This window comes from Panicum virgatum, chromosome 6N (assembly GCF_016808335.1).
Source record: "Panicum virgatum strain AP13 chromosome 6N, P.virgatum_v5, whole genome shotgun sequence".
Classification (NCBI taxonomy): Eukaryota; Viridiplantae; Streptophyta; class Magnoliopsida; order Poales; family Poaceae; genus Panicum; species Panicum virgatum.
The window spans coordinates 39,942,631-39,955,974 of NC_053150.1; the positions used below are offsets into that span (position 1 = coordinate 39,942,631).

The window sequence follows — 13,344 nt, forward strand, 5'->3', positions numbered from 1 at the left end:
GAAAAGCCGTAAGCTTGTCATTAAAGGTTTGCTCTCGTGGCCGCTTGTTTACGAGAGCATTGGCCAGTGTCTCCAGTATGAGAGTCTGGTTGTGGATTATCTGTGCCAGGTCCGTGAAGGGTGGTGGTGGCGGTGGCGGTAGTGGCGCATCATCATTTTCTCCTCTGCCCTGGCTCACTTCTTGTTCTACGGGCGGAGGGTTCTGCTCAAGAGGCGGTGCTCCTGCATCAGCGGCTGGAGGGATCTGGTTGCGGGAGGCCCTCGTGACGCTCCGGGAAACCATCTGTAGATCGAGTGGATTGGGACTAAGATTAGGTGATGTTTAAGTTGTTTAATTCGTATTTTTGGAAAGGCAGTATCTACCTTCTGCCGATAAGCACACAACTAACAAGCACACAATATAGCAAACAACAAGCACAACAACTTTATTACTGCAAGGGAGGGTACAACACGGGGCAAGGCTAAACGCGTACTACACGTCCGGGTACACAACTTCAAAAGAAAAGGGGGGCACAAATCTCCTTCGGACCACACGGCTTCATCCCTTGATGGTCGCTAGCACTTTAGGCAAACTCATTGGCTTGAGTGGGTTCTTCCCTTGGGAGAGAACTCACGTCTTCCAGGGGAATGAGCGGTCCTTGCTCGCCGTCCTCTAGATCTCCATTTTCTCGGGGTTGCGCAGTGGCTTCTCTTGCGGCGGCGGCCGTAGACCTTCCAGGGTTCTCGGGTGGGGCTTGTGGGTTTCCAAAGAGTGGTCCCCATCCTATGACGGGCGTTCCGAGTAGGACATGGTCTTCTCCTATTGCCGGGACTGGGGTTCCACTTCTAGCCCATTCCTGCATACGCTGGTCCCGAGCTTGCCTGAGGCTCTCCTAAGCAACTACTTCACTGCTGACCGCGGCTGCGGCTCTTGCCTCGGCTTGGACTGCTCGGATCTGTTGCAGTCTTACCGCGAGCTCTGCTTGCTCGGCTCGATGGGTCTGTTCCCTCAGCAAGTTGGCTTGCTCATCAAAGAGCTGATCCAAGGAGGCTAGGTAGGTAGCCACTTGGTACAGGAGGCCTTCTTCATGGTGGCGCCGTTCCAGGCTTCTCATTCGGGCTTCCCAAACTGGGGTTCTGATGGCCGGCGGAAAGAACCTCATTGGTGTGGGGGCGAGGTGTCTTTCGAAAATCCGGCACAGGTAACGGAGTGCTTTCCTGACGGCTAAGGGATAGGTGTCCTGGTGCCTAAACCCTGTAGCGGTCACTCGCCATGGCTGGATGTCGGGGTAGCGGTCACTTTTGGCGATGACTAAGATCACCCTGCAGCGGAGAGTGCCATGATGCTCGTACTCTCTACTGTAGTACCTTGGGTGTTCCGTGACGCCAAGGCTTTCCAGGGCGTTGATCAAGAGGATGGGGAAGCCAGGTGCAGAATGGCAATTGCCCTGGGTCCATCATTCCTCAACCATCTAAAAACAAAGATAGGGTGAATAAACTTGCACAATTATTTGGGGTACACAAGGAAGTAGATGATATTTAGTATTGCAACATGGTGGGATACAGACTTCATGGATACACGATTATTAGGGCAAAGGTTCTAGCTTGGGGTACTACTCCTATCATGGGGATTCTTCCTTGATCCTAAGGGGGCGCTTCTTCAGTGGAAGGTACTGATCCATCGCGTCATCTTCGGTCCGAGTACCTTTATCCCAGTGGGTTTCTTCGGGTTCTTCTTATTCTTCTTCCTCTATCCATCCACCTATTCCTCTGCGAGCCTCGTATTCTTGCATTCGGGCTTGGAGAGCGGCTAGAGAATTCTCGGCGCGTGTGGCTCTCGCCTGTTGTTCTTCCAGTTCTGCCTCTCTTTCTTGCATTTGGATTTGGAGAGCGGCTAGGGAATACTCGGCGTGTACGGCTCTTGTCCGTTGTTCATCCAGCTCTTGGGTTGCCTTCTCTGCTCTGTGGACTTGTTGCTTCAGTTGTGCCGCTTGTTCGCGGTAGAGCTCATCCAGGCCAGTGAGATAGACGGATAGATGAGAGACCGTGTCTTCTAAGTCTTCTTCTTCTCTTCCAAGTCCTCTCATCCGGGCAATCCATGTGCATCCTCTTCCTTCAGTCGGCGGGAAAAATCCCATTGGAGTCTGCTGGAGTTGATGCCTGTAGATCACGCGCAGACGTCGCAGGGCTTTACGGGCGGCTTTTCGATAGGTGTCCGGGAAGCGAAAACCAGTGGTGGAGATGAACCAAGGGTCCACATCTGGGTAGCGGGTGCTCCTTGCCATGAAGATCATCAGGTCGCACCGAAGAGTGCCCTTGGAGTCGTACTCCCGGTAGAGAAACTCTGGTGGGTCCACAACTCCGATGCGTTCCAGGCTGAGTATCAACAACTTAGGAAGGCCGGGCTCTGCGTGACAGATTCCGCCGATCCATCCATTGTCAGCCATCTGGAACAGGGCAAGAACCAGTGGTGAGTGTCTGTGTGAAGAAAGGGTTAAGGAAGGAATAACCCTAGTGTGAAAGGCCTAAAACACGGTTTCGCTCCTAGGGTTACGTCCTACGGCCAACCTACGGCTCTGATAATACCTGTATCGTCCCCTCATAAGAGAAGACTTAAATGTGTTACAAACATCAGTCCCAGGAGGCTGATGAAATATTTATTATATCAGATGGTTCATTACCGTACAACTCTACGCGGTAGTGAGCAGAGAAGTGCCACTATCGCGAGGATTACAATCCACACACACGCAACACTATTAAATATAAAGAGTAAATCATCAGAGTCTTGCGCCATGCGGTATCTCTTGTAGATGACCTTAATCCACAGGCAAGGCTGGGTGCAGCACGGTGCCCTACTCCACGTCGTCAGGTACAAAGTCTGGATCTTCTTCTGTAAAAATAAAGAATGGGGTGAGTACAAACATACTCAGCAAGTCCAACCACACCCACGGAGGGGGTATAAATAGAATATAATGCATAGGGTAAATCAAGGATAAGGCTAGGGTTTGTTTTGCGGAAAGCAACATTTTATGCAGGGGTTCATTTGAAAGAAAGCATTTTCCAAAACTAGTTTTCTTGTACTGAGTATCTCAAAGGGTTGATCCACACAGGATCCATGTTTTAAGCTGCTACCGGACTCCTCATCCGCCGTAGCACACAGCACAACTGCCGGACACATTTCCAAAACAACACACGCCAACCCATCCCAGAATAAACACTAGTTGTGAGACCACACCGTAACTCGCCCAATACCGTGGGCACGGACTATTCGAATAGGTTTTAACTCTGTAGAGGTGTGCAACTTTACCCACAAGTGGGGTACCACAACACGATCACCTTAGTGTCAGTGCAGATCCCAACAAAGCCTTTACCCACCTTAGCTAGACCTGACTAGCCACCACGGGATGCACCAAGGGGCCATTGACCTATCTCTGAGGTTTAACTGGGGCCTATGTCACACAGAACATATCCCTTTTCCTTGGTCACCCGTTGCTCTCAGCTCTCCTGATGGCTATCAGACTAACTAGTGGGGTTTATGCTAAGCCGTTGCCCATACAACGGTCGAGTGGTTTGCACGAAAGTGGAGTTAGGTGAGATGTAACACCAACTCGGTCCTTAGTGGTGACAAGATGGATATCTCCCTTCCTTGCTCTGCCACACAGACACAAGCACACTGTCAGATATCACAATTAGGGACACCCTAATCGGGGTACTAAGACCGCTTTTAAAAACACAAACACCTGTTAAGGCAACTAAGCCCACGGCCTCCTTCCAATCTGGAAGAAAGGAAAGGACTCAATAAAGCCCAGCAGCGGCCCATCCACATCCCCCTCGAACCCGCGGAACGATCTCCGCCTCGCTCGAGGGTCCCTCTCGGGCCCGCTGGACAATCTCCGCCTCGCTCGAGGGTAGCGGACCTACCCTCGAGCGGTGGCTCATTCTCCGCCTCGCTCGAGGGCTCCCTTCGGGACCCTCGATCATGCACGCACCTCCGCCTCGCTCGAGGGTAGCGGATCTACCCTCGAGCGGTGACTCATTCTCCGTCTCACTCGAGGCCGTCTCTCAGCACAAGGGACAAACGGCCCCGCCGCCCAACCGCTCGCCGTACGAAGGCATTGAAAGCCAGCCACTCTGCCACGGCTCAAAGGACATGCGGCGTCAGGCCACCACTCCCACAGTGGATGTGACCGGGGTCCCATCCGCTGACTTCGGTCACCGCTCCGCCGTCCCAGAGGCGGTAGCAGCACTGCGGGACATGCGACGGGGGACAAGACGGGTCCGGCACTGCTCCCATTACTATTCTACGGACACCGACCATCCGGACTCACCTCCCACTGGGGAAGGGGTCCGGCGATGTCACGTGTCCTTCCAAGAGGGGCACTCAGCATGCACGAGCGGAGTCCGAAACCTCCCCTCATGTGGAGCCCGGGACCGCCGCGCGTCCCTCGGACCTCCTTGTGTGCACGCCCGCACTCCGATCGGGGGGCCCGGGGCCGCCACGCACCCCGCTGCCGCTGGTGCATGCGGGACTCTAGTCCGTAGGGCCCACCGAACGCCACCGCGCCGTATATGGAAGACCACACATCGGCGATGCGCGCCGCCTACAGGGATGCTGCAGGACGACCGGCGCGATCCTCACAGAACCGAGGACGAAATCCAAGACGACAGCGACGCGCGCCGCCTTCCCACAGTGTACTTCCTACAGTGTCCAACCACTGTACCCCCGTGATTCAGGGGAAAAAGATGATTTCCATGCCCCCACTTTTGTGCACCACCCCTCCTTGTGACTATAAAAGGAGGAGGTGGGCTTCCTTTAGCCGGGTGGTTGGTAGCGGGCTCTCTGGCTTCTGTCTCCCAAGAGAACTCTCAGCACTACTGAGCACTCATCTCAACCGACTCCACTCCTAGCAGAGACTTGGGAGCTTCCCTCCCTCTCTCGCCTCGCTTGTATCCCCTACTACAAACACTCCGGGTGCAAGATAATACAGTGCCCTCGCACACCCCCTTTGCTGGACGTACGGCCCCGCGGCCGGAACCAGGATAAACCGAGCGTTACTGTGATTGCCTCTTGCATCATCATCTGGGACGAGGAAACACACAACATTTACTAGTTGGGATCCAGGCCCCCAGGTCGGGACACCGACAGTTGGCGCGCCAGGTAGGGGAGCGGCGTGACTTTTTTCTCTCTTTTTCCCATTTGATCTTCAGGGATGGCGGGAAAATTCAACCCATACCCAATGGGTGTTTCGGATCCATTCCCAGTGGGACGCGTGATCTCGTTCGGGAGTCTCGAGTTCAGGGCAACCGGCAACGGTTACCTCATGCAGCTCCTCTCTCCCGGACGCAACCCCATCGCTCCGACTTCGCCAGCCCGGCGCAACAGGCGCTCGGGTCGGCGTTCGCGAGAACCACGCGCGGAGCGTCGTCGTGCGGCACACCACAGCTCCCCCACGTGGGTCGAGGCTGGCATGTCGCAACTCAGCATCACAGCCAATGGGGCCACTATTTCGTCATCACGTGCCTCGGCGTCATCTGCGCCAGCACCATCGCCTACGGCAGCAGTAGTGCCTCCCAGGGGGGACTCGACTTCGGCGTCGCCCTTCCCCTTCGGGATGCGCAATGCTGCCGCCCACGCCTCGTCAACCAACGCTAACTTCATCAAGCATGAGGATCTGCCAGGTCATCATCTTCGGTCAATTCGCAGCCTCATCGCGTCGCCTCCTGACGAATCCTACCCCGAGACGGCGAGCCCGATCGCCGACGACATCGACTTCTTCATGAACAACTTCACGGCCGAGGAGGCCGAGGACTACTCCGGGGTTCGCGACCCCGACGCTCTTCGCTCGTTCCAGCTGGCGACGGCTTACTGCCTCACCTGCTCTGAAGACTCCAGCGAGGGGGATTTAGATCCTTCCTGGGAATGCTTCATGGCGGACCTCGCAGACGAGCAGGACGACAATGCTCCAGCCAACGATGGGGACGGCGGGGCGGACGTGCGGGCAATGCAACCGGTGGTCCCGCCTGCAGCCCCTTCCTCGTCAAGTTCAGCGGCACGACAAGCTCAACTGGCGCAGCTCAACGAGCTTCAAGCCAAGCTCGACGAGCAGCGTCAATGTGGCAGAACCGCCTAAATTATCCCGGCTCAAGTGCGCAGGCCATCACCAATAAGGCAACATTAGCTTAAACGCACTTCAATCGGAACAATTCTTGGTCTGTCGGGTAACGTCCCGATACAACCACCGATTCTCGGATCGAACAAGCATACCCTGCACGAAGGCGAGTCCAGAGATATTACAACCACAATTTTACAACACAGGCATAGTAATGATTACAAACCAGTTAAAACCAGTATTACAAAGCCAACTTAAGTAAAACAGTTATACAAACCATAACTTAAGTTCAGAGTTTAAAACAGCAGAAGATAAAACACGACGGCTACAACACGTCGCAAAAGGACACCAGGCTTGCCCAAGCCTGGTATCACTCGTCATAGTCATTGCCGGTCGCAGACGTGTCCCACTCTACGGACCAGCCAGGAGGCAACGAGCAAGGGTAGGTCAAGCTAGCGATCTGATCCTCAAAACTCATACCTGAAAAAGGGTTTCAACAGCAAGACTGAGTATTCTAATACTCAGTAAGACTTAACTGCCAACGGTTATAAGTAGCCCACTTTAGCTAGACTATGCAAGGTTTTGTGAGGCTCTGGTTTTTCTTTGCTGAAAAGCAATAAAGAGTATGTCCTTACTTTCAAGTTTTAGCTTTCAAGATTCTAGTTGATTAACCATTCTATGTAAGCAGCTACTATTCAACCATGGTAGAAGATTAAGCAAACAACAAGATTGATAAATAATATTGTTGCTCTTATTACTCTGTGTGGCAAAGAGATCAAGCAGTCTCATTTCATCGTGAGAGGCGGACGATTCTGAATCGAAATTCAACCTTGCAAGGATAAACCTAGCACACACGTCTGGAACACCGTCGGATCATTCCCAAACAACCGTTGACCTTTCTTTCCGGCTTGTGGATAGGAACACTCTCCCCGACTACAGGGCTCCAAGGTCCACCCTTCTACGAGGTCCACCCTTGTCCCTTGAAGTCGCAGTGTTGCGCAACATAAAAATAAAACCTATCCCTAAGAGAGAGTGTCAGGTATATCCACTCCTCGGTCCAATCGGCTACTAGGCTTGCCGCGTACCATATTGACGGCATGTGGCTAGTACTTTCAAAGACTTAACCAACGCTACCACACACCGCGACCTTAGCAAATTCATTAACACAGACGGGGTCTCACATGAAGTTATGATATCGATCACAACCCCGTCCGTCGTCCTTATATTGTTAACAGAAAGTAAACAGGCAATTCCTATAAAGCTCGCGAGTGACAGGCAATCACTCGACTTTTACCGGTCCTATAAGCTTAGCAAGTAGTCGAACTCAAGTCTAGTGTTCAGTACATAGGTTCCTAGGATCATGCATCTAGGGTTTCAATTCAAATCCTAAGAACTGTAAATGCACAAGTAAGTAATACAGTAAATGATATTAATTTGAAGTATAGGTTATGTCCGGGGCTTGCCTTCTCGATAGTTGCTAACTATTTCAGCCCTAGGCTCTTCCGAACTTTGGTCCGGGGCTTCAGTTAGTTCAGCAGTGTTTACTTGAGCTTCGAGATCACCTCCGTCAGACTCCGGGATCAGCTCGTACGTCCCGTCCGATAAGGTAGTCGTGTCTATATGTAATGCAAGAACAACATTATAAATACACACATGGGCAATCGTTTATAGAGTAGTTAAATAACAAATCTAACTACACAAGGCATCATGATCAACAGCACAAAAGAAGTTGACTAACTTCATAAACAAGTGGGGGTGGTTTTCTTATAACAAACAAAACATAGTTTGCTAACCGATCAACTACTCATAGTAAAAACAGTAATAAAATCTGCCAAAATTACACTAAACAGAACATGAACAAAGCAATCTACCCTGTAAAAATCATGCCAAGACATGTAGCCATTTAATCACAACAAATCATTCATGCAGGCAGCACATAGAACAAACTTGAATTATACAGGTCAAATTAGAACAAAGAAGAACCTCAAAATTTAACAAGAGGTTGATACAGAAATGAACTAACTACAGTGAATTTTTCATGATTTATCTACACAGAAATAAATAAGAGAAAATAAACAAAACAGAACAACATATTAGAAAGATATATTTTTAGCTCCTGACCTATCCATGAACTGAAGCTAAAACTTCTAGGACGAGCTAAGATACTCCAGATGAACACTCAGGATTATTTTCAGGATTTAGTAAGAACAGAAACTAATTACCATAATTAAAGTCTACTAAACAAGGATTAAATCAAATAAATAGCTACAGCATAGAACATATCATGAAATTTTTATAGCAAAGCTAGTGTCACATGAGTAAACTACCATAAAAGTTTCACTGCAAGACATGGCTTTATTCAGCAGTTTAAGAAAAAGATAACATCAACCAATAATTATGCACTAGCAACACAAATCCAAATCTACAGCAAAAACTTGTAACTAAAGACTAACATATTATGGTTCTATTGCATAGAGCTCTTCAAGAGGATTCCAAAACATCAAGATTTACTATTTTACGAATTTTCTACGAATTGATATTGAATTTCAAAGTTCACTGAAAAACATTACAAAGCAGTCCCTAAGGCACTATTCATCTGAGTCTAGGCCTATTCAAATAACCCCCTGGGGTTTCTCAAATTCTAGCACGGGGTCCTCGGCCGTGGGGAAAAGCACAGAGAAAGGATGGCCGGCCAAATCCGGCGATGGTGAGCGCCGGCGGCGAGAGTGGAGGGGCATGGGAGGTTAAGGAGACCAAGGCGCACCTCTGGGTGGCTTTGGAGCTCGAGAGGAGGGCCGGAGATGGCGGGTCGATGGCGAGCGGCGGCTTGCGGGCTCGGAGCACGGCGGCGGGGTGGCTCCGGTGGGGTTCGGGCGAGGGGAAGTGGCCTGGGAGTTGCGCGAGGGCGAGGCGGTGCTTGCTAGGGGGTCAGAGCGGGCGGAGGAGCGGTGGTGAGGCGGCTCCGCGGCGGGAGTGAGCTCGTCGGGGTTCAAGCGGGGCGGCGGCGGCGTTCTGCGGTGTGAGAGCGAGGGAAAAGCAAGAGAGCGAGGGGAATGGGTTTTTGGGGTTCCGTTATTGCTCAGGCGCTCGCTAGAAGAGGCCGGCGGGCACTGCCCGGGGCTGTCCACGGCGGCGTCACGGTGGCGGCCGTCGAGGCGGCTCTGGAAGCTGCGGGGCGCGTGGCACGGCCGGGGAACTCCAGCGCGAGGCAACAGGAGGGGGAGGAGCTCCGGGGCGACGCGTGGGTGCCAGCGCGAGGCGGAGTAATGGCCGGGAAAGCTTTCCCCGGCGCTGGCGGTGGCGCTGTCGGTGGGCGGCGGCGAGAACAGAGCAGGGAGGTGGGAGATGGAAATAAGGGCGATTTTGCAATTACCAAAAATTCCAGGGACTAAACTATAAACCAGCGATAACTTTTAAACCAAAGCTCAAATGGAAAAGTGCCCAACATGAAAGTTGTTCAACTTTTCAGGATCTACAACTTTGATGTTGTGCAAAAATTTATTTGACCAAAGATTCAAGAGATAAAATTAAAATCATTGAAGGGATTTTGAATTCTAGGAAATTTGTCTTTTTCAAAGTAAATACACTTCAAATGTAGACTTACAAGCAAAATTGGATGCCATGCAATAAATGCACTGAAATTTTGCAGAAACACCCTCCACAAAAGCTATATTCAGAAATAACTAAAGAAAGGACCTTGCATAAAATCATAATTACACATATAGCCTTTTATAATTACAAAAAGATCCTTTTCAAGCAATTCAAGCACATGATGCATAGCAAACATACACAATTACTGTGCAGACACCTTTTTAATTACTGTGCAGACACCTATTTAATTACTGTGCAGACACCCGGTGTGTTACAGCCTTCCCCCCTAAAAGGAATCTCGTCCCGAGATTACAGGAAGAAAGGATGCAAAGACTTGGTACCTGGATTGGTTCTAAGAAAGTCGGGAAAGTTTCGTTGGAGAAAATTTTCAGTCTCCCAAGTAGCTTCTTCTACAGTATGTTGATTCCACTGGATTTTGTACATTTTAACTTTCTCCCTTCTAGTACTTCTTTCTTTGGTGTCAAGAATCTTGATTGGATACTCCGTATAAGATAGATCGGATTCAATCTCGATATCTTGTGGTTCAAGGATCTCAGTAGGTACCCTGGTACACTTCCGGAGTTGCGATACATGGAAGACATCATGAATGGCAGCCAACTGAGATGGAAGACGAAGTCGGTAGGCAACGGGTCCACAAGTTTCGATAATTTCAAATGGTCCGATGTATGGGGGTGCTAATTTCCCTTTTACGCCAAAGCGTTGAACACCTTTAGTAGGAGATACTCGCAAATATACGAAGTCCCCTACCTCGAATTGTAAAGGATCTCTTCTTTTGTCTGCATAACTTTTCTGTCTTGATTGAGCCGCTTTAAGATTAACCTGGATAACTTTGACCTTCTCCTCTGCCTCAGAGACTAAATCTGGCCCAAATATTTTGCGTTCTCCAGCTTGCGACCAATTCAAAGGAGTTCGACACCTTCGACCGTATAATGCTTCAAATGGTGCCATTTGCAAGCTGGATTGATAACTGTTATTATATGAAAACTCTGCCAGTGCTAGGCATTTAACCCAGTTCTTGCCATATTGAATAGTACATGCCCTCAACATGTCTTCAAGGATTTGATTGATTCGTTCAGTTTGCCCATCTGTTTGTGGATGATAAGCTGAACTACGAATCAGTTTTGTTCCAAGGGATTCTTGCATTTGCTCCCAGAAACGTGCAATAAACTGAGGCCCACGATCAGAAATAATTGTCTTAGGAATTCCATGCAAACGAACAATCTGATCGAGATAAATTTCTGCATATCTCTTGGCCGAATAAGTTGTGTGTACTGGAATAAAATGAGCGGTCTTGGTGAGTCTATCAATGATTACCCAAACAGAATCCTGCTTATGAGGAGTAGTGGGTAGGCCAACGATAAAATCCATACTGATGTCCTCCCATTTCCAGGATGGAATGGGTAAAGGTTGGAGAGTACCAGCTACTTTCAAGTGACTAGCCTTAACTCTTTGACAAACATCACATTCAGACACATATCTGGCGATCTCTCTTTTCATTCGAGTCCACCAGAAATTTTGTTTAAGATCGTGGTACATCTTGGTACCACCAGGATGAATCGAAAACTTCGATAGATGTGCTTCATCAAGGATTTGCTTTCTAAGCTGGTGATCCTTGGGTACAACCAGTCGAGATTCAAACCATAGAACTCCTCTATGATCCACTCGGAAACATTTGTACTTTGCTTCTACTTGTGATAACTTTTCCTTGATGATCTTGATACCTTCATCATGTAATTATGCCATGATGATGCTATCATGAAGTGTAGGCTCAAGGGATATATGGTTCAAACTTCCTTGAGGTACCATTTCTAGGTTTAACTTCATAATTTCCTGGCACAGAGTTTCATTGAATGGTTCTACAGATAGACAATGGCATTGTGACTTGCGGCTGAGTGCATCCGCAACCACATTAGCCTTCCTTGGATGATAGTGCACTTTTAGATCATAATCCTTTATCAACTCTAGCCAGCGTCTCTGTCTCATGTTGAGATCAGCTTGAGTGAAGATATATTTGAGGCTCTTATGGTCAGTGTAAATATTACAGTGAGTTCCCATAAGATGATGTCTCCAAATCTTAAGAGCGTGAATGACAGCTGCTAACTCCAGATCATGGGTTGGATAATTCTTTTCATGATTTCGGAGAGCTCTTGATGCATAAGCAATAACCCGGTTATCTTTCATAAGCACACAACCAAGTCCCGTACCAGAAGCATCACAATAGACATCAAAAGGTTTGGTACTGTCCGGTGTAGCCAATACTGGAGCAGTAGTTAATCGTGCTTTGAGAGTTTGGAAGGCTTCTTCACACTTATCATTCCAAACAAACTTCACTCCCTTCTTCAATAACTCCGTCATAGGCTTAGCTATTCTAGAGAAATCAGTAATGAATCGACGATAATATCCAGCTAAACCAAGAAAACTGCGAATTTGATGAACTGAAATAGGAGATTCCCAATCCATCACTTCTTGTACTTTAGTTGGATCAACAGATATACCATCACTGGAGATAGTGTGGCCTAAGAATTTCACACTGTCTAACCAAAAGTCACATTTGGAGAATTTGGCATAAAGATGGTGATCTCGTAATCGTTGAAGAACGATACGCAAATGCTCAGCATGATCTTCTTCATTCTTGGAGTAGATCAAAATATCGTCAATGAATACCACGACGAATTTATCCAGCTCCGGCATGAAGACTGAATTCATCAAGTACATAAAATATGCTGGGGCGTTGGTAAGACCAAAAGACATGACCAGATACTCATAGAGTCCATATCTGGTCGAGAAAGCAGTCTTTGGAATATCACAAGGCCTGATCTTTATTTGGTGGTAGCCAGAACGAAGATCAATTTTAGAGAAAACCTTGGCTCCAGCTAACTGATCAAACAGTATATCGATGCGGGGAAGAGGATACTTGTTTTTAATAGTGACCGCATTGAGTGGTCGATAATCAACACATATCCTCAAGCTGTTGTCCTTTTTTTTCACAAACAGGGCTGGACATCCCCAGGGTGAAGAACTTGGACGTATAAAGCCCTTGTCAAGAAGGTCTTGGAGTTGGACTTTCAATTCTGCTAACTCATTTGGAGGCATTCGGTACGACCTCTTAGATATAGGGGTGGTACCGGGTTGAAGCTCAATAACAAACTCAATATCTCTATCAGGGGGCATTCCAGGCAAATCATCTGGAAATACATCCGCGTACTCCCACACAATTGGGATATCTTCAAGTTTAATTTCTTTTGTGGTATAGGCACAAGAGTTGAAGCACTCTTGTTGTGGTAGATAGAGTATGGTGGCTCCTTGATGGGGTGAATCTATCTCTATAGCTCGGGAAGAGATATCTAACAGTACTTTATGCTTAGTCATCCAATCCATGCCCAAAATAACATCCATGCCTTCTAAATTCAACAAAATCAAATCTGTCTTTATCACTTTACTACCCAACATAAGGGGTACATGTGTAGTGATTCGATTGGAAGCTATCTTCCCACCAGGAGTTATCATAAAAGATCTCTTAGTATGACAAAAGTCCAATCCTATTCTGGCTCCAAATTTGGCACTTATAAAACTATGTGTTGCACAAGAATCAAATAATATGACTGCAGGTTTATTGTGGATAGAGAAAGTACCCGTCATTACT

At 48.5% G+C, this 13,344-nt stretch overlaps 1 long non-coding RNA gene across 1 annotated transcript in view; it reads right to left on the bottom strand.

Moving 5' to 3' along the window:
• Positions 1 to 13,344, bottom strand: part of LOC120678810 — a 74,581-nt gene that overhangs the window by 16,287 nt on the left and 44,950 nt on the right. The gene's annotated exons all lie outside the window — the stretch shown is intronic.